This window comes from Andrena cerasifolii, chromosome 12, assembly GCF_050908995.1.
Source record: "Andrena cerasifolii isolate SP2316 chromosome 12, iyAndCera1_principal, whole genome shotgun sequence".
NCBI lineage: Eukaryota > Metazoa > Arthropoda > Insecta > Hymenoptera > Andrenidae > Andrena > Andrena cerasifolii.
In genome coordinates, this window is record NC_135129.1 from 4,052,570 (window position 1) to 4,075,739 (window position 23,170).

A 23,170-nucleotide genomic window follows, 5' to 3' on the forward strand; every position below is an offset into this window, starting at 1 on the left:
AACACTCGTGTCCAAAATTTAACAGCTGATCTTCTTTACCACTTCAAATATTCTAACAACAGAGAAGCAAAACTAAGAACTCTGAATTATACTCTTCTGCCCCCTCACCAGAGTCTTATATCGATGGTCTACTAAAAGCAAAACTTTGGACTGAATTTTCTCAAAATTTTTTAAGTACGTACTCAGCTCTATACGCTCACCACATGATTGCATACGCCGTGTACTACTTATACCAGAATTTTCAGCCCATCCTGTACATTCAGTAGACAAAATCGTTCCAAGTTTTTCCCAACTTTCTCCATATTTAAGTATGCTGTTAAACGTATTAAAGTATAATACCTTTTTCAAGTCACGAGTAGAGTGCACAAGATTCGCGTTACGGGCTTAGTTTAAATTGCGCATGCATTTAGTGCACAACATGTATAATGAAGCAATTAACACATTGGGTGCGCTAAAAATATCGTGGAAAAATTCAGTTGAACCCCGCAATGTCAAAAGCGCAGTGGTTAAAAGAAAGTTTAAACTGCGAGCGGTAACAACAATAAGACAGTCCCATTACAAATAATTGTATCTCAAAACTGATATTCAGAGTAGGCTAGTGATGTCAACGTAATACTTAAAGTCTAGTACTCTCCGTGTTAATTAATTTCGTGTCATGCCATCTGTATTTTATATAAACCGAATTAGGTTAAATATTAAATCTGGATAAAAATGTATCTAAATATTTGTGACAAACCCGTAAAAAAACACTGAAAAATGAACTGTAATACGCCTTTTATTACTAACATTATGCAGTTACTGCTATTTCATTTAACAACCAGGCATCGATTTCACATAATCTAGAATACAAACTGCTCTATCTTCAGTTTCAATGCAGATACGGCTTTCTTATTAAGCTGACACCCTGGCCAGCCCGCCACTGCGTTTAACACATCGTTATGCACCTTGTGTACTATGCGCAAATATTGGACCGAAATGGTGACCCGAATCTCGAACATTTCCCTTGTCTGGTGTTAGAGTCTACGCCTGAGAATCCGGGAAAAAGCGCAGCTTAGGTGTTGAAATTTCGCAAAGAACATGAATCCCGTGCTCAACGGGGAGGAGGCTATCGGGAAAATTCAAAACCTACGCAAACACGGGGACCACGGTTACGTTCACGGGTAAGGAGGCACTTTGGCCGCGCAGATATGCGTTAAATTACATCGTTATGCAAATTGAACGATGTTGCCAGTTTTCGAGTTGGCTGAATTGCCCGGCCGGTAAATCCGATTAACCCCTGCCCTTTATAATGATGACACTCGTCTTCCACTTCGCAACCTAATTTCCGTGATTCAACTACGAGGATCCACGGGCGGCGATAAAAATTCTGCCCTGCATAATCAGCGAAGCTATCGTTCGCCTATCATCTCATAGTGCTGAGTCGTCCACGATTTTTGGATCTACCGAGCTTTTCGAATCGTTTCATAGTTTGCTTTCATTTAAGATGATGGGGGAAAAATTGCGGAGAGAAGCACACAGTGGCGCACCCGGAAGGGGGAGGGATCCTAGCACCCCCAAAGAAGGAACTTTGCGAAAAGAAAAGAAAACTGGATTTCATTCTTTAAATAAATTTTTATGATCGCCTAATGAATTTTATTGAATTTGTAATTAAAGTATTTGCATCCCTTCAAATTGGCTACCCCCAAAATTAAATCCTTGGTGCGCCACTGGAAGCACAGCTGATATTATAGAGATTATGAAAGAATATTATTGAAGTAACGTAAACTGGGGGAACGTTGGCATGTTCTTGGAACATTTTGCTATATAAGATTAAAATTAACACTTTCACATTTGCTTTAAGTATCCTATCATAACATTGCATCTTTTGTGGATGCACTGCAAGTGTCAAAATGCATAAAATTTGTGTCCTTATCCTTCTTTAATACATTGGCATATCATATATAAATAACATTAAAAAGTTAAAGTTTTACCACATCTGAACTTAAATTGACACTTAAATTTGTTTCTTTTTATGTTCAATGTACTTTATTCTTTATTTTTTTTAGTTTATTATTTTTGTATTTCCTTAATTAACAGTTTTAAATTTGGTTTAGGTATCCTATTATAACATTGCATTGTGATGGTAATACAAGTGTGAAAATGTATAAAAAAAATTTCCTTTTCTTTTTTAATAGATGTTAAGTAGACGCCAATGTTACCCCGTACTACTCCGAAATGTTTTTATCAGAAATTGCCTGCTCTATCGCGTAAAGTACAGAGAAAAGTCTAGACCAAATTTTGACGTTTATTTCCTAAGAGAATTTTGAGTGACGTGCCTTGAGTGTTTAATCGCCGCAACTGCATGCCATGGACTCACAATGCGCCAACATTTTAGCCGTATCGATGATCGGAGCCTTGCGCATTCCCTTTGTAAGTTGCATCGCTGCAATTTGCGTCTAATTGCGCACAATTCCTGTTACAACTGTCAAGCGCATAAATACAGTTGGTTGGACGCTGATGGAAGTTAAACGCGGCAAATAATCAATTTCTGCCAGGGCGCGCGAGCATCGGCGTAAATTACACGAATAATCCTCGATACGATAACGTATCAACAACTAGTGGCAAGTAATGGAACGATGCGTCGGACAGGAAAGCAATTAGCTCCAACGATTCGTCTTAAAGTCTGCCCGTGAATGAATCAAAACGCTCGCCCCGGAAAGAATAACGCGGCGACTATTAATTTATTGGAGATTTATTCTCCTTATCGTCCGTGGAATGTTAAAATATCATTGCTCATTCGAGGATAGACGTGTCCAAGAGTATTTCTAGATTTCAATTAATCCTGCTAAGAGCAGTTTCAGACCAATTAACTTTAGAACGCGAAGCTTCTTTTGGACCTTGACTCGAAACTCCAATCGATAACACGAAGAACCTGTGATTATTAATTGAGAGCTGCCTTTGTATTTTTAGAATAGTAGTTAATGTACGAATTGACTGTATTGTGACTGTAGTAATATGTATCAGAAGTAGAGGTGGGTACATTTCTAATAAAAAGTATTGAAAATGGTAATTGAAATACTTTTATTTAAATAAGATAGTATTTCAAGATTTATTTTCTTTCCCAATTCTACACAACAAGAGTATTTGAAAATATCTATTTATCATATATGAATTGAAATTATTAATTTAAATAATACTTTTTATAGGATGTATTAGAAATAATTGTTTGAAATAATATTTTTGGGGGGATATATGAGAAGTAATTATTTCAACTAATATTTTATGCTCCTAAACTTGCAATAGTTGCCTGAAATATATTTTTTTCTTCAGTGGACATGATGTGCGGTATATTTTTCCAGGTTCGTTTCTATGTCACAACTAAACTGACTTATAAACATTAGCTAAGAAGTGTCACTCTGCAGAAGTGACTTCTGAAAATTTACTAAATTGTTGATATCAACACTTTACTCAATCTACGATGTATAAACATAATTATAAATATCAAGACACATCCATAACTACCTTGTAGAGAGAATTGTGTTCATGTTTATGCAGAAAGCTACCAACTCTCAATGACCTGAAATTGATTAAATTTAGTTTGAAAATTTTAATTGTTAAAGAAAAGTAGCTTTATTTCTATTGGGAATATTGTATTCCTTGTTACTGATTTATAATGTTTTTTAATGTGTCATTTAATACTGAATAGTATAATTACTATTACTGTAAACTTTCTATACTTTATATTTTTATTTAAACTAACAACATATTTTAATTTTTTTACACCTAAAATTGGAACTATGGCTTGATAGTTTTAATAATTGTATAATGTAAGAGTTGTCCTATGGATTCGTAATTTTTTCCAACGTAAACACAAACTTATGGAATCCGTACTGTGTTTAACTAATTCTTTGTCATTTTGAGGGTTGGCAGATTTCTGCATAACTTGGCCCAGTGCAAGTACCAGCAAACAGAGCCCACCAAAGGATTTCCAGTTACCCCAAATCAGTCAAGGATTGTACAGCGCGTTATGTAACTCCTTTTCTCCTTTTAACTCGTAATATCCCGCATCATTTATTGAAATTCGATTCAACAGAAATCCTGTGCCACAGAGGGGTCGCGTTGTGTACGTGCAGGAGCATCAACGTTGCTGCTCGCAACTTCCAAGCTTATTGCTCTTCGGCAATCTATCTCACCTAGACTTATTTTCTCTCTTTATACCCTATTTTCTTCAGAGGGAATTGAGGACCACGCCAAACCAATAAACCTCATACAACTTCCAGCTGAATCACGATCGAGCCGTCGCGAGTCTACCGGCTATGGGCGAGCAACCAGGCCAGCCAGTCGCGAACCCGGTTAGTCACGCCGATTGGGCGGTTCCTTTGGACGTTGTTAAACTTTCAAACGTAATAAATCCCGCTCATTGATGTTTGATACACGGCCAGACGTTGCTACTCTTGCTCCGACCGCCATGCCTCCTCCCTTCAAGTATTTAAGGCAGCTATTCAAGTGGCCCAGAAACACCGGGAGCGCCCGATGCATCTGTCTACGTGCTCGCGATATTTCGAGCAGCCGTATCGCCCAGGGTTAATTCGAATTTGTTAGCGAGAGGCACGTGGAGTTTGCGATTCAATTACACTTCGAGCACCTGAACGCGCGCTGCAATTTTCTTGCCTCTCGATTTACTGCGCTCCAACATTTTTGAGGGTTGTAGAGAGACGGATTGGCTGCTTCAATGAGCCATTCTAATTGTAAGTGGTCCAGGGCGGTGCTATTATATTGCGACTCGCATTGGATATTCTATTTATATGGACTGACCGTTTAATTTAGTGCACAGGGTGTGGCTGTACTGGTGCAATACGAAAGGGGGTGATTGTATGTACATAAAGAAACGAGGGGAAAACGTAGAATAATATTTCTTCTTACGAGACTTCGGTTTCCAGAATATCGATTGTGCAAACTCAACTGGTATACGCCCACCTGGCTAGAAATTGGCAGACTACGATAGTTAATATAGTGTAAATGAAGATGAAAAATAAGTCGCGAAATTAAGGTGAAATTATACTGACTTGTTTTTCAGAAAATAAATATTGCAAAAAAAGGATTAAGCCTCGTTTCCATTAGTCAAGTTGTATTTCAAGGCAAGTGAAGTTGAAAGAATCTCTACTTCACTTGAAACTTGAAAGAAGCCTGAGAAGATATTCCAAGTCAAGTAAATAACAGGTTCGCATTAGCAATGTAGTTTCAAGTTACTTGAAGTCAAGCAACTCGACTAATCTGAACGAGGCCTTAATCAGAAAATGATTTCCTGCATTTTCGACTTATATTTATATGTAGAATCGACTTATATTTCCATGTTCCGATTCTTCCCAATTTTATTTACGAATAAAGGAACTTAGCTGGTGAAGAATTATGATAATAAGTTGGCAAATGGTAGCGTTGGAGGATAGTGAGAATTTCTATGAGAATGAGCTTCATATATTTCTAGAATTTCTAAAAGAAAATATTTTCGACCCTTTACGTTGATTCAAGTACGGTTCAAAATGTCAGTTTATTATCTACAACATTATACAAAATTATTGTAGAAAATTGACTATAACGCATTTTATACGTTTCGTATTTATATATTTTTTTATATTATACGAAGTAAACTGTCAAAAGATTAAGTGGTTTTACCATGTGTAAGTAGTGTTTATTGTTAACGATATTTTTTTCACACCTAATTTCCTACTAGAATTATGTTGACTCTGTCCTGACTGCTATTTATTCCTGCTCTGCTATACTACGACCGTGTAAAAACCCTTAAAAGTTATCAAGTTTTTTACTTAGGACGACCATTACGCGTCACAAAAATCTGATTCGAGTCATCAGGGTGGCCCTTATTTTTCAACACTCGATTTCTTTCGCCCTCACCGCCAACAATGGTTCCATTTAATAAAAAGAATACTCCTTGAAAAAGGTTACTGCAATCGGACAATAGGAAAGGGTGTCGACCAGGCCTTAAAGTTCAATATTCATAAAAAATAGTAAGTTCTATCGAAATTTTGTTGAAATAATATTAAAAGAGCACTCAGTTTCCTACAATTTCTGTATGTATAATTTTTTCGTGCTTCCAACCATTTTTCAGATAATAGCGTTTGAATACAGAGAGCTCTGAACGTGCCACCCGCGACATATTCTGGGAGGTGAGAGTAAAGAAATACGAAAAAAAAATATTTCGAGACGCATAAAGAAGAGCCACCCCAACGAGTCTTATGTGTTAACTTAGCTTTCACTTAACGTACGAAGAACAGCGATCGTGTTGATAATTCTGAATAAGTATTTGCTTGCCAAATTTCTTGGAAATCTTAAGGAACTATTGAATCTAACCATTACATAAGACCCTGCAGAGAAGGTTGAGAGATGATCTCTGGACGGAGCAAATGACAATGGGAAGGCGAAAGCAAAGGGACAGAGAAATTTGTCCTGATCCAAGCGCGATGCATAAAAGATTCGAGGCAACGAATACGCTCAGCCTCGCTCGTTTCAACTGCGCCCGCACTTACGCCGACGCTTGCCACACTCGACAGTGGTTTGAGGATCCAGGGCCCCGCGCGTTTATATCATATACACTTCCACGTCGTAAAATTTGGAATGTTGCCCGAGTATCTGGGTTAAGAGTGCCCACTTGGGGGCACACTAGGGAGGGGGAGGGGGGCGGGGGCGGTAAAGAAAAATACTCGGCATCGTTCGTGGCCGCCGAATCGCATTCCAGCGAACCCAAACGCTTTAATCGACTTCATTCTTCTCTGCCCGATATACCGAGCCGACGACATCAACCCTCTTCTGTCGCGACGCGGGGCAGGGCGGGGGCGCGAAGGAGACGATAAGTGAACGTTCAGCTCGATTATTCAGGAATTAATGGAACGAAAGATGAAATTCTGCTCCCATTTCGCCCTTCGTTCCGTTTCTTGCCGACCGAGTGACATACCGTTGCGTTAATTGAAAGTGTCGTTATCGTTTCGATATGGAAAATCAAAGTCTAACTTGGGGTACGTACGGGGGATGGAACGCGATTAGTTTGAGACAAAGTATCTATTAAAAACTGATATATTTCCGTAAGCAACTGCGTAAATACTGTTTCAGCTGCTTGAAAGTACTATTTCATTTAAATCGAATACTATTTGATAATACTATTTCGTTACGTGCTTAAATCATGAGCAAATGCTATTTACTATTTACAGTCGGACTCGAAAAGTGGGAAATAGGGGACTGCAAAGTAGGAGATACAAATTTGAAAATCAAACAGATCTCCCAAATGTCGCTGGAGTAAATATTTCTTGCAAGTATTTCTGAACGCAGGTATGTATGTTTACACAGATTCTTTTTTGTGTTATCAGTCAGTGAGTCATTATTTGAAATGCTAGGTAGGTATTTGACAATAGTATTTGTATGGGTTGGTATTAAAATATATATTTCTTTATGTAACTACTGTTTCAGAGAAAAGTTTATTTGTCAAATCCTGTATCATTCGAGGAATTAAAAACACTATTTATATCTATTTATCTATTTGAAAAATCTACTTTCCCCCGCACTGTCGCCTGTTTGTAATTCAGAATATAATTTGGATTTGCATAAATGCCGTGATTCAGAATATAAAAAGATACACATTCATAATCACTTCCTCATGATCCTATTCGTCTGCAAAACGATTAAAGTCCTTCAAACGTGAGCCTGCTTAAGGATGCTAGGCAGTCGTTCCTGTCTAAAATAAAGCATTTCTGTTACAATTAATTGCAAAGAAACAAATTGAAACTGAGACTTGTTCCTTGGCATGAAGTTTATTAACATCATAAGCTTTAAAAACCTTGTTTGTTTAGTCAAAAATATATATGACGAAAAGTACTGTAAGGGTTATCCGAAACAAAAAAGGAAAAGAGATTCTTAAACTATATGAATGTGGCTACGGGTGGTAGTAGATACATTAAGAAAAATAAAAAAATGTTAAAATGACATCATTTTGAAGAGGACGAAGCACCCTGATTTGAGTCTGAGAAGGGTTTGGCCTCAAAATCTGGAAAACTTCTTTAAATAAAAAAGGAACGCTAACAGACACGCCAATAAATCTACTACCACCCCCAGCCACATTCGTATAGTTTAAGAATTTATTTTCCTTTTTGTGTTTCAAATAATCCTTACAGTACTTTGCGTCAACGCCAGGGCCACCCGATTATTTTTCAACGCTCTCTCTGCAACTGCCATGTTTTTTGTCACACAAATACTCAGAACAATAGTTCAAGATACAATAAAGCAGCCTCCCAAACCTCTAATTAATTTGTCGAACCGTTTTTGTATAAAAAATTCATAAAGAATTACCTATTTTTCGGCAGAACAAGCCGCAATCCTCCCCTTAAAGTAATAGCGCGTGTGACCCACAGCACATACATTGTATATGTATGTAGATTTTAGATAGAACGTCCTCACTGAATAGGATGAATAATTTCCCCCCTTTATTATCACACACTTACTACCCCTCATCTTCTATAGATTTAACAATTTTTTCTTTTCAAATTCCGGGGATTTCGTGAATTAATTTTATCGTTTCAATTTTAAATATAAAAAACATTTCAATAAATTATAATCAATTACCACTATTTCCATGATCAGTTTTCATAACTACAATTTTATTATCATTGTAATTACCTGTCTCAGTAGATGGAATCACAATATTATTTTCAAACCTAAATTTAAATTCACCCTCCTTTGGCCCAATAGGGAGACCCTATTCTTCACCAACATTTACTTCGATTTTTTTGGTCATCCCCTGATTATCCGAAATGCCACGGAAATAACGACACCAGCGATCCCCCGTTCCCGCGATATCGCCCAAAAGAAATTGCTGTCTGGGGGGCATAAGGGCGTCCATGCATACGTCTCATATTTCCCCGCTAGCGTCCATAAATCTCCGGGGCCATCCAGGCAGATGTGCACTCGTCTGCGGGATAATAAGCGTCCCTGTTTCTAAGTTCCCGTAATTTCGGGGCGGAAAGTGAATTTATACGATGGCCGCGGCGTACAATGCGAACACCGCGCGGAGTGAGTTATCTCGCTCGCGGGAACCGCCGCGGAACTTTGACGAAGGCAACGAACAATCGTTGTTGATGATAATCACCCCGTTGTTCGCCCGGCCGATAATGGGGCTCGCGGAGGCGCGACGAAAAACCCGCGAACCCGTCGTCGAGCCGAGGAAAACCCCCGGGGCAGTTTGATGACTGCGACGGGATGCCGCAAAACGGCCTGGACGAGTTCACGGAAGTTCATTTAAGTTTAGACGCTAACGACTGGACCGAAATTTGATAAAGCAGTCGACGGGAAGCGACGGGTTGGCTGTGTGTGGCTGCGGGGAATTGTTCGAAGGCGATGGAAGAAAAACTACGTGCAGGGACCATTGTATGCCGTGGTTTGGAATAGTTTGATGTTACCAATCTCGTGACGGTAATTAGGATAATTTAGGCTCTTTACGGATTAAACGAGTAGCCCCATGCTGGAGGCGAAAAGAAATTCTCCATCTTTTTTCTTTAGGTACTTAAAGTGTAGAGTTTTTAAAGTATGAATATTTATAGTTCAGTGATATTATAGTATTGTATTGGTGACAGTGCATGTACATTTGTGAATCTTTATGCATGCCGATGTTATTTGACATTCTTTCCTTGGAACAAAGGGTTGACGGAACGTATACTTTGGTTCTTTAATTTATATTTGTATTATGTATATTTGTTACGTTCGAAATCAAGATGATGATTTTGGTGACTGATTCCGGAACGTAAAGAGGGATATTATATCTTACCCCGTCGCCTGCGGCGTAACCGTAATCCTCTCATCATCCCTCGGGGCCAGTCATCACGCTTTTTGGAGTACAGTGCGGGGCAGGTGGATTGGCATTAAAGATGAAGGAGGGAAAGAAGAAGATGTGCGTTGCGGGTCTTGGGACCGTCAACCAGACTTAACAGTAGGGGTATAGCTGACGGCCCCTACCCTAGATACACGGGGACTAAGTGGAAATAAACTTGGAACTTGTATATATACGAACGAGAGTGTACGATTGAACTTGCGAGAAGAGTAAACCTCTAGCGGCGCCGGCGGAGACTAACCAGCGTCACCCATGTGGTGGGGTCTGTACGTCACAATATTAGTTTATTAATTTATTTTATATAGATGTGTTATACTAATTCATATTCAGTCTGAATGATTAAGGAGGTGTTTCGTAAAAAAAAGTTTTTTTTTTAATTTTCTATTGGTATGAAGGGTCTTGAGTATTCTGTTGAAATTTTTTTTGAGAAATTTGAAATAGTAACGATGTTTTGAAGTTAAATGTGCGGGCAGCGGATTAACTTTAAGTCGATGAAGGAAAAGAAAATAACTCCAAATCTGTTTCATCGAATGTAGAAATAAGTGGCGAAAGTTTTAGTGAAAAGTGCTGTTTCTTTTTTTCAAAGTGACCTAACACCGTTTTGTTATTTTTGACTTTTACGAATTCATTCTAGTGATAAATCAAGATAAGATAAAATAGCCCAGCTAGAAGTATTATACAGCGGAACAATACATGAGATTCTAATTACATAAATGTTTCAATTTATTTAACCCCTTTTATGAAATTCTCTCATATTTTCAGAGGAAAACAGTGTTAATTAAATTAGCGTGCTGCTAGATAGCGAAGGACTCGAAATGTGTCCTGGCGTCGAAAATTAATGGAGACGAGTATCCATTCATAATTTTAATTAATGTAACTGCATTAAAGCAAATGCATGCAAAGTTTGATGAATTATGTACAGTAAAAACAAAACAACGTCGAACGATGTACATGAAATGTGCCCAAAAGTGCTTAATAATTTAAATTCATACAAAAAATTCCTTTGATTTAAAAAAGTAGGCCTGAGTACATAGCTTAGAATATTTTCAACTATCATGGGTAGTGCACCAATGTCGGGTGGTCGATTTTATTAACACTTATTAAGACCCCGTTTATGGAGATAATAAATTTAAACACTTACTCAATAATTTTCAAAATATTGGCACTTAAAGTGTTAACACTAAGGGAAATACGATTTACATTAACTCTAATTGATTCCTCTTACCGCTTTAATTTTTCTTCTTATATTTCCTGATTTGTCAATAAAGTTTTCATAAAAAGATACAAAACTGCAGTTACCTCCTAGAACCAGGTAGAGAAATTTCATCTCAACAGGGAACATTTCGGACACACACGTTAAGTGCTAATATTTTGGAACTATTGAGTGTCTGACCTTAATTTGTTAGATATAACAAATACATAAAGGGAGTGACGGCCTCTACCAGTGCACCAAGGCTCATCTACATCGACGACGCTAATATGTACTCGTGTACTTTGCCTGTAAGTAGTATGATCGCAGATTAGTGACATTTCAGTAGTATTGCTCGACTTTGGTCAGACGCATTCTAGATTGAAGAGAAAGATGAAACATGGAGTTTATTTCCAAGTACACTATTAGCTTTAGTCGATGAAGCTTGTATGCTTTCAAAAGCAAGTGTATTCAAGTATTTCTAAATCAAATATTATTGATTTTTTTTTAAATATATCGAAGATACAGCCATTACTATTGGACATGTTTTCCTGCAGTGTTTTGCTCCGAATACGCTACTATTCAAATGATGGAAGTGAAACATGGAAACCAAACGAATTTTTAAAAGGTTTAAATTTATAAAAGTTTTAATTAAATACTTATTTTGAAGTAAACTCGTATATTCATTATTTTAAATATTTTCCTTACGATTTTTGGAATAAAGAAGAGATAAAAGCTATTATAAAGGAAACTTTGAATTTAATTAACTGTGGACAGTTTCACAGAATATTTTCTAAAAATTTCCATTAAATAGATCGAATCTTTCTGCAGATATCCTACCCACCCATTCGAGGGACACGGTTTCAAGAAAACCACGATTATAGATTCAGTAGAAGACACTTCTGAAGTGGGACACTTGTATTCCTTCTTACTTTAATCATCTATTTCTAGTCAAATACATTCCAAGGAAATGTGCAAACAGTAGCACAGGGGAGAGAGCTATCTTATTGTTAGGAACATGATAGAATTTGAAATTTTGCTGAAACATTCGTCTACTGACCCGTGTGACGAAGGATCACTACACGATTATGCAATATGCAGTAAGGGGTTGATTTGTTTAAAATTCCACAACTTCGTAAATCATTACACTTCAACATAACATTTTAGAAACACGTTGCAGAAAGGTTTTGTAAATTGAAAAATTGCAAAAACCAGAAGTCGATTTTTTCAAAGACGTAAAATATGTATCGTACCTATATAATTAAGAGTTAAATAATGCTTTTAAGAGCACAGAGAAAACTGTGACAAAAATTACCAAGATGTAGATATAAAAATAGCAAAATTGAAAATTCCCAAGTAATTTCGTAATGTTCAATATTAATAATTAAATTTGTAGATAATATCGTGAATTCTACTGAAAATTTGATACAGCTCCAACATTTACATGCAATACCTGTTAAAATAGTGAAACGTCGCTTTCCCATCAAAATATTTCTGCCTACTCCCTCTCTGGCTGTATTAAAAAAAGATCTCTGATCGAGGATCTTGAACAGTTGCTACGTATTTTACATCCAGTCTCAAATTTCTGTCCAAGTGTTTGCTACGGTTGTTTTTGCCATGCGATACGTAATGCCCACGACAAACTCCGCCTCGAAGTCCAGAGCCTAGGCTCCAAACTAATATGTCAGTACGTAATGCAGAAGTTTCAATTTGGAAGCAAATAGCCACTGGAGTAGTTAAGTCGGTGTCGTATGGACGGTGTAATCTATGGTACCTGTTCCTTAAGCTGCTTAGTGTCAAAATAACTTAATGCATGTCCACGGTACTTCTGGTAAGGCGTGGAATATCCTGGTCTATTCAGAGTAACAACCCTTTGCCGACGATGCCAAATACTTCTCTGAGCTCAGCCCTTCGAGCATACTACACCATTGAAGTGATCAAACATTTTATGTGATAGAAAATTTTCTTGTAAAGCTTCAAAGAGCACTCTTGAACTGACTTAATATAGATATATAGAAACTCTTAAAAATCACAGCTTTTAACCCGATAAGATTTAGAAAAAGGCACGTACTTTAACAGATTTATAAGGTATTTTTATAAGCTTTGCAATGCAACTTGAAAACTGAGTAAGGTGAAGAACTTATAGAAAATAGGCTTTAGCAGGTGCCTCTTGTTTAGGCGGGCTATATCCATATTACGTGTTCTAATTCTCATTTTAACCTGGTTGGGGTATACACCCCATCATTCCATTTTAAAACTTCAGTTTTCTAAGAAAAGGGAATCGTTTATAAACGAAATTATTTTGCACACACGACTTGTTTTGGTACACTTAATCAACCCCATCTCAGTTACAGTATCCACTTATTTCTATTTCCTATAGCCCAGCAACTACTGCCCAACCAGAGATGGGCAAACTTTTTATTTATATAAAAATTCGAATAACGAATAAAAATTAAAAAATTCAATCGTCATGCGTGGAATAAAGTTGACCCGGGTTATCTTGATTCGTCGAATAAAAAAATTAACTTTCTTCGTCAAATAATATAAAGTTAAAGTAACTTTTACAAGAATATTTAATTAATATATTATATTAATTATATATATTATATTATAATTTTATATATATAATTATATATATAAATAATATTCCGTTATTTAAATGATCTTTTATTTAATTAATGCCTAACTCTGTGTCCAACTACCTGGATTAAGGCTTCAGTGACATCTACACTGTCTGCAATTATTCCCAAGAAAGAATTCCATTCCACCCACTTCACTTGCAATTTGTTTTGTGCAAGAAATCGTCCCACATTCAATTACACCGTCCACTTATTCAGGTTTCGTATAGCCCACTGTTCAACTACCGGCACCGAGGCTTCCGTGACACCTACATGCTCTGTAATTACTCCCGATATTTGCATTCCGGATAATCGAACACTCGATCTCGTCCAACCGAGTAATTATCGTCAAAACTTTCGGTCGCGCCGCGTGTCGTACGGAAGCATAATCGTGTTTATGATTAGAACCTGCAGTTATAGCGTGAATGCCGCGGCACACATGTCTGCCGTTATCAAAAGGGAACATCGATTATTATCTGGTAACGGTGCACGTTCATCTGCCTGATAATTACAATCTCTTTGGGTATTCCGGTAAATTGTACCGAGATACTCGAACGAAACCACTTGTAGCTTAATAATAACGCCATTAATGCAGGCTACCCCTTGTAACGCTATTATTCACGTCTCCCAGACACATGGCAAGGAATTCGCAATGTGCCGATCCAGGGGCACGGGGACCACTTTCGACGAGGGTTGAATTCGAAATCTAACGCAAGCCAAGAAGAAAATATCTTTAATCGTAAAGTGGGAAATAAAAGCACGCAAAGTCAGGTGAGAATTAAAAGTTTAAAACACTTATGGTTCTGCATGCACGCTGATAATTTATTAACCTGTGGAGTGTGGACCGTACTTGGAGTGTATCTAAAAATAATTAATAGATGGAAAAATTAAATTGATCCACAATACAAAAACGTAGTAGACTATTCTAATTCTGAACTACAAGTGTCGTGGTTGTTGTTCACCAAAGTTGCTAATTTTGGGTGCGCTTCCTTTGGCCTCCTGCATGAATTTTTAACCCCGGGAACTATTAATTATGTCGACATGGTTTTTTTCAATTTTATTAAAGAAAGTTCAGATTTTCTTAGAAATTCTCTTGTTGCAAAGCAAAGTTATTTTTGTAATGCGAAAATTATGACTAAATTCTTATCTTGCAATTCTGAATGCGAAATCGTATTTTCGAGAATCTGAAAGAACTATCAAGTTCTTTGAACTTTTCATAACAAAATATCACTTTTATAGTTCAGAATTGTCACTAGAATCGACTGAAACATTTATATACGAGAGTTCGAGAACACCCTGTATTTATTCTAAGCTGTAAGACTTCAGATTTTCAATGAAGCATTGAGTCCCATCGTAAGTTTAGAATCCACTCAAAGAAAGATTTTAGTGAAATCAAATATTCAGCATTAATTGAATATCGTATGCTGAACAGTCTGCTACCATGGAACAACGCGCAATAAAATTGTAGGAGGCGAATAAATTAAATATAACGACAAAGTTTAATATAATACCGACGGAATATAAAATAAATGAGAGGATGTTTCGTATAAAATTCCTGTGTATTTCACTCGATACCTACTAATCGGTAACAGCGCTCGAATTAAAAAATACCTCTGTGAAATTGGATCTGAAGAATGGTGTCAGATTCAGTGGTAATGCGAGCTTCCTGCAAAAGGTTATCAAAATTTTGCTCGTATTTCAAGACTGATGATACTGTTGGCGAAGAAAATGAAGAAGACAACGAGACTTTACGCGAATTATGAAAAACCCTACAGATTTGCAATTTTCAATTTGCGCGCAAATGATGGTTAGATTTCTCATGCACTTAAAACTTTAAGCGTTACTTCAGCAATCAATATTGAACACTGTGTTCAGACCTCTTCGAAATCGATTATTTTTAAAACAAAGCCTGGTTGCAGAAAAAGTTATTCCACGAAGCCGACTTATTTCTGTGCAAGAGTTCGTTTCATTTACAGTCGTGTCACATCCATTGGTGCATTCTGTCAATTTATATCCACGTGCACGTGTCAGATGTGTTTTCAGAATTTTCTCGACAACGCAGCCTGGGTTGAAAAATTTTATCTCATATTTTCTACTTATTTTTCAATTTGGAATCGCTAGCTTTTCGATTATATCACACAATTCGAAGCATCGTGTCTATTTTCATAATTATATATATATATATATATATATATATATATATTATGAAACAATTTTATTGGGTCGCATAATAAAAGAGCACGCAAGACGCTTATGTAGCTATATGGAAGTGGCAAAAAAGCAGATTTCGACATTTTAATTGCTGGCCGCGATAGCTCTACTAAACTTTGATCGATCATGTATGAAGCCACCCGGGGATTTTAAACCGTCCTGGATTCGATATTCAGCTGAATGCACGAACTAAAAATGCCTCTTGGATGGTCGACGATTCGCACATGCCGTGTACCGCGTATAAACGGTAAACGCTGACGACTGTCGGGAGAAATATTGTTAACGAAACTGTACTCTATTATTGTACCACTAACTGATATTTTACTGCTAGAAATAAGAACATCGTGTGTTTACAGTTTCTTATTATACTTGCAATTAATATACATACAGTTAGTTAATCTTTGGTTATTTTTGCATGCATTTCATTGAAATGATGAATCCTTGTAGGTATTATGTTTAAAGTTTCATAAAAGAATTTCCTTCAAAAGTTGCATAGTTTTATAGGGGCCAGCATGTAGCAATACTAGTTTTATTCTGTTGAGAGGTGTTAATGAGATACAAAGCAACAAAAACAATTCTGTTATTTTAAATGGAACGATGTATTTTATTTTTCAACGATCTGCAACAATAAGTCGCTCAAGTCTCACCTCATTAGCCCCCCTCAATCAGAATAAAACTATTCTCACTGTTGTTGACCCCCACTAGGGTTGAGTACCCCCTAGGTAGGCCCACAGTAGGATTTTTTTATAAATTTGTAAAATTTAAAAAACCGGTTTCATATACTGGAATTAATATGTAAAAATGAATTAATTATTTAATTAAAAACGTTAAGATTTTGACTTGAAATCGCCTCGGACATAAGTATATTGTAGTAGGTAACAGTTTACTGTAAAACTAATCTGCATGAGTTCATATTTTCGGAAGAAAAATACTAAATGAAATAAAGATCTATGATTTATATTTTGTACGGAGTTTAGTTGTTTTACTTTTTTTCATTTGGTTTTGTATACAGTGTATTTTATTGTGTTATATTTTTGTAGATCCATAATTAATATTAAATGAACTCAAAAATTGTAGGAATTTTAGTTATTCAATTTTTTTTATTTATTTAGTTTTGCATAGATAGAACATATTTCATTTTGTTATATTTTGCAATTCCACAAATATTAAAAAAAAAATGATAATTCTTAAAATAAGTACAGATATTTATTTTCGATTTTAATTATATATTTAGTGAAAATTCTATCGTTTTTTTGGGGAATAATGGAATTCGAAAACCTGTTTTATCAAAAGTCGTTTTGGTACAAACCCCAACACCCACAGAATTATGAAACTTCGTAAGAAGCATTATTATAAAATTTTAAATGCAGCAGAAATGTTTCAGGTGACAAAGTTAACTAAACCACCCTTAATAATACTTCAATCTGTGCGCTACTAAAAAAGAACTTAAACCAACAGAAGCTGAAATATCTACGTTGTGATAAAAATTCAATAAAAAAATCTAGCAACCTTTAATTACATCTCTTTGATCAACTTGAATATCCAGCCACAGTCGACAGACCTACCCCAATCTTTTAGGCGACAGGCTTTCCCTCCCGCACTAGCACGAATTTTATTCAAGTCACAAAGGTATCGAATCACAAAAGTCATGCTCGATAGAGGGCCCAGCCGATCGCGCGGGCAACCGGGGAATTCTAATTGTCCCCGAATCGTGCCGGCGTCACTCGAATTTCTCGAATTCACGGATCGTCCTTCGAACGGCATAGATCGTGGCTGGAACAAAAGAGGCAGCACGTGTTTCCGGCGAACAATGTATGGCCGGTTATAAGCAACGAAACAGTCGGTAAATCCATTCTAGCGCGGGCAGAGCTTTCGCCTCGGTGAACAGTCGTCCATGTATTAATTATCTCGTTATAGGACACATTCCGTTCCTGCTCGTAATTTATGCAACCTATTTCGGCCGTTCCGCACTCGCCGCGCTCGTTGGCAACCGTGCAATTCCGGCCCGTCGCTCGTCACGTGTCGCCTGCCCCCGGCAAAACATTTTTATACACCGCGTCTCGTTTTTCCACGCGTGGCATAATTCCCCGAAATTTTATGACAGGGACGAGCGTTTATTATGTCGGTCGTGCAACGAAGCGGGTGAATCGGTCGCGCCGTCACAGTCGCGCTTGCTGGAAACGCGATCGCGCGAACACAGATTTCGGGGCGCTCTCGTTCGCTGGCGAACGTATGCGCTTGTTCCCCGGCTTTTGCAGGGTGGCCTGTAAATCGCGGCACCAAAGGATAGGGGTTTGATTTCTTTTGGAGATTCGAGGCAAAGGTGTAGAATAAGTCAGTCATTTTTGGGGGAAGAATTTGGCCGAAAAATTAAATTTTTAGTTGCGGAACGTGACGTCTTCGGTGGGGTTTATTGGTGATAAAAGTTTCGAGCTCGCGTTGTTTTTTTAAATTGTTAACCGTCAAGTTTATAAACTTGAGGGTAAGGGTGCTGTCATTAGGGCTGAGCTATGGAATTTTCTTATTATTTTAAGTGGAGTGTAACTTAAATTATTAATTATTGAAAATTGTATTACATTTGTTTTTTAATTCTAGAATACAGTAATAAACTTTTTCTCACACTGTATACTGCAGAGTAAATTTAGTAGAGATTTTTTTTAGTTAACAATTGTTAATCTAACCCGTTTAAATAAATACAACTGAACCGAAAATCTAAGATAATCGCGCGCCAGTCATCGTATTCTCATGTGGATTTATTTTCAGGTCGTTGGCATCGCGATTTATCAGACACCCTGTACCAACATGCCTTAGAATTAAACAGGCACTCTAAATTCAAAAGTGCCATTATTTTTAATTGCGCAACAACCTACTTTTCTACCCGAACATTGCGGAGTAATAAAACGTCGCAACAAACTAGAAAATGAATTTAAAGGTACTTTATTTTTGGAATGCAGTAGGAAAAATAATTGAATTTTTTCTATTTTTTCTATTTAGTGATCTCCTTGTAGTTTATATTTATTAGTAGGGTAATAGGAAGAAAAGGGGTGTGGGAAAATCAATTAATTATCGTAGAAACGAATATGCAAAGCAGAGTGCGCGAGTTGTCCGAATAGAAGTGGCAGAACTGTAATTGTCATCTTAAATGTATCATTAGCTTAAGTTCGCCGAAATGGTGTCTGTAATTGTCCGAAACAATTCTCTGCATAATTAATGCCCACCTTTACAGTTTAAACGTGGCCGGGCCAGAGCTATTCATTGAACCGGCTTCGGCAGGTTCCCAAATATCCGATTAACTAGTTAATACCAAACTAGCTACAAGTATTTGTTTAGTACCACATGGATTATGAATTTACGGTTAGCCGCGTATGACCACAAACAAGCACGTTACCATTAATTGGATAATTATAATTAACCGATTGATGTATCTAATTTGAATTTCTCACTTAATAAAGACGTGGGTATTGTACCATAGAACTATGGACCAATGATATTATTTTTTATTCTTACCGTTTTCCCTTTTAACAGAGAAAAAAATATCTGTTAGTATGATTGAGAAATTAGCAAAAATATGGAAGGAGAATAAGACGGAGGTACTGTACAGGGTTCGAGAGCCCAGAGTAAGGGATAAGCGTTCCCCTTTGCTCTGCGAGTTTCTCAGGGCCTTAAAACTGTACAGTTATACAGTTTTCCCGAAAAATTTGAAGTGAGTTATAAAAAATTTGATTGTATATTTTTCACATATTTTTTCATGTAGAGTTACCACATTTCCAGCTGCACCAGGGATACGAAACAACCTGTATATGTATCAGATACTAGATTTGTAAATACAATACACATTTAATAATATAGAAATCATGTCAAATTTTATTTAAGTGAAATTATAATAGATAGGCTAATTCATTTTATTTCGCGTAATTAAGCACTCGGTGGTCCCATCCCTAATTAGTGGGAATGAGTCATTTACTCTTTCTTTAGGATGGTATAATTTTTAAACGTTTTCGAAGCTATAGGGTCCTATAAAGCTTTATAGGATTTTATGGAACACTGGGAGCAAAATACTCCAACACAAATGTAAAACGTTCAATTAATTTAATGAATCCACCCAACCTTACTCCAGTCTCGTGAACGCTGTTAAAAAGGAAACTGCAAATATATTCTAATGTACACAGACCGTTACGCTTCGCATAAACAGCTCGATAATTCGGAGTGTTTAATTTGCAGGGAGTCTATCGCTTGGTATCAGGCTTAATGAATGAAGTAATTAATAATTTAAGAGCGTCGCAACCTTTCAACTTCCTCAGCTATTGACTTTCAGCTACTCACTTTTGCATCTCTTTATAATTCGTAATCAATACCTCCTGATTTTCGTGTCAATACGACACTGTCTATTCGACAGTTTATTAGTACTTAGGTACATACATATATGAACGTTTTTACATGAGATAATTTGTGCATAAAGGTGTTGTGTATAAAAAAAATTATTCTACACGAGAGTAATAAACATTTAATAAAACGAAAAGTCTGTGCTTGCTTTCATCTTCTTGTAATTAATTCGCCAAAAATACTTGACTTTTTGAGCGATTTGATTTGCCTAGTCCCCCTAAACATTTTTAAACGTTTAATTGTTCTCGTAAGTCTGGATGGAAATGGTGTTGGAAGACTTTATGGAACTTCGTAGCCTTGATGAATCTTGTTTTGGATATTTTTTATTATCAACGTGTCGTATATGGAACAAGAAATTAAACTTTCATTAAGACATTACAATCCTGTCGAAATTCTCAAGATACCCAACTTTCAAAATTAATCGATGCTTTGTAAGACTTTTGGGAACCGAATAGTATCTACTAAAAAATTATTCGAGACTAACGTTACATGTTCAAAGTACCTAATTCAAGGCAAATTGGTTTCTTTAAGAAGTTGGCCGTTTTCGCAAAATCTTATAATCTGCTCTTAGCTAATTTGTCCACTAAGACAGGCTAATAAAACATTTCAATCGTTTAGCTTCCTTAGTGTGAAATTAAAAGACGAAATTATTACTCATCATAAAGAAGTATTGACTTCTTTATAATTTGCATAAACTCTAGAAAGAAATGTAATTAAAGCGTTTTGAAAGCCAACCACTATTTAGGGTGGCTGTTATTTTCGACTTTTGAATTTTCTTCGGGGCACCCTCCAGAATAGTTCCAAATAAAAAAAAATTCTTATTAGAGTCTATATCTTCGATTTTTTTTTTGCGAATTTCGGTCCCAAATTTTCAGGAAACATTCGTGACATATCAAACACTGAAAATAAGAAAAAAAATATTTTACCTTTTCGCATATTTCGGTATATGTCCCCCCTTAAATGTTTACAAAATAGTCCTCGAATATAAAAATTCCATTTTTTTGTTCGCCTTCATAAATGAAAAGTGTTCTAGAAGCATTTAAACTTTCAAAATTTCAGGAAAAAAAGTTTGTTTTTTTTAGTTTTTCGGACTTCTTTCGAAAACCGTTTGTGGCACGAGAAAAAGTAATAGAACATAAAAGATGCTCCTTGTCCAGATCTACAACATTTGTTAGACACATTTTTTTATTTAATCAATAACTTGGAGGATATTATATAAAATCGACTTCGCGAGCTGTTACATAATGATTTAAATGTTCAAGGGCCCAGGGCACCCTTTCCCGTTATCCGATCGAGCTCAAACTTTATACGGATTTTTTTTTAATTATTTGGAGCTATTCTGGAGGGTGCACCGAAGAAAATCTTGAAAAAAAATTTTACCAAGAGTAAATAAGAGCCACCTCTGCGGCACGTATAACATATTTTAATAATTCAATGTTAAATTCAGAATTACCCATTAGGTATTATTTACATTTTTACAAATCTTGATTAATATATTTGTAGTATTTTTAGTTTTTCATAGAAAAGTAGTTGAATCTCTACATAACCGATTAAAGCGTACAGCAAAATCGCGGGAATATTAGAAAAATATTAATTAAATATTGAATTTGGGCAAACATTTTTTTTACTACTTCCGCGTATAATAATCCTTTTTTTAAATAATCTGTTTACAATATTTCACTTGAATGCACGCAAAACAGAAGTGGGTATATTAATCAAGGTTTATATTAATGTGAATCGGAATTGCAAATTCTTACTTTGAAGCCGATTTAATATGTGAAACATATTACTTATAGGGTATATAATAGATTACACATCACCCCGCTCGCTCGCCACAAAAATGTCCCATTTTGAAAATGTCCTAAGCGTCCATCCGTTAACCTTCATTTTTCGACATTTTCCCCGTGGAAATTAAACGACCAGTCAACACCGATGGCGCCAAATGAAAGCATTAACGGGAAACGGTCAATGCAGTTGCTGCAGCAAATAATAATTAAAGCGTCGAACGGCGTCGGGTGTTTGTTCAGCGTCCAAGTGTCTCATTGCGGAGGAATCTTCAAATATTTATCGGCCATCTCGTTACGCGTTGTACGCCGGAGCCTGCACTCGTAATTCATGCAGCCTATTCGTGCTCGCAGTTTTCCCAACTGCCATAATCCCAGCAGGTCGCTGGCGAGCGCGCCGGGCTGGGGGGGTGCAGCAGTTCGTTTAAAAATGCTTAACTTATTATTACGCTCGAAAATTCCGTGAAATACGGTCTCCCCCGCTCAAGAAACGTCGGTATTAAATTTCCACCGACAATCGTGCTGGATAAAGGGGACAGAAAAACCGGATACACAGCACGCCCGCGTACTTTACCTCTGCGCCGTATCCCTCCATTTAGAATGATAAAAATTCTGGTAAGCGGCACGCGGGGGCTTGAAAAAAGCGCCGTCGTTAAAAGCCCACCGTGTTTGTATTAAGATTAGGACGAACGAGTGAATTAAAGGAAGAGCCTCAGCAAACGCTTATGAGTTTACGTTGAACGCATCGTACCCATGTTTGTGTTTATTAGGTACCTATGCAAATTGTTAGAAAGAGTAAAGAAGTATGTGAAATTTAGAATTGAGAAAGTGTAGTATGTAATTCTTCGTTGGGGATTAAATTAAAGAAGGAAGAGTAGTAATGATATGATTAGGAAGTGATCACTTTACAATTATGCACGAATATGTGTTTTCAAAAAATATATATGGGTTGAATCTATAACCTCCTCTTTTTTTGAGTCGGTTAAAAAAACAGTCATCATGGTATCAATTGGAGAATATATTCTATGCGTATAACAACGAAAGAATCATCGAAATCGGTCAACGCGTTACAAAGTTATGCGCGAACATACTTTAAAACTGGAATTCTAGATAATTCTAG

The 23,170-nt window shown here is 36.6% G+C and overlaps 2 protein-coding genes across 2 annotated transcripts in view; both read right to left on the reverse strand.

Moving 5' to 3' along the window:
• Exu (maternal protein exuperantia) overlaps nucleotides 1-377 on the reverse strand; it is a 170,693-nt gene extending 170,316 nt beyond the window's left edge. The window contains exon 1 of the mRNA XM_076823791.1: nucleotides 367-377. The gene's annotated coding sequence lies outside the window, so the exon portion shown is untranslated. The remainder of the gene's footprint in view (nucleotides 1-366) is intronic.
• Nucleotides 1-23,170, reverse strand: part of Dpr1 (defective proboscis extension response 1) — a 709,894-nt gene that overhangs the window by 103,825 nt on the left and 582,899 nt on the right. The window lies entirely within an intron of this gene.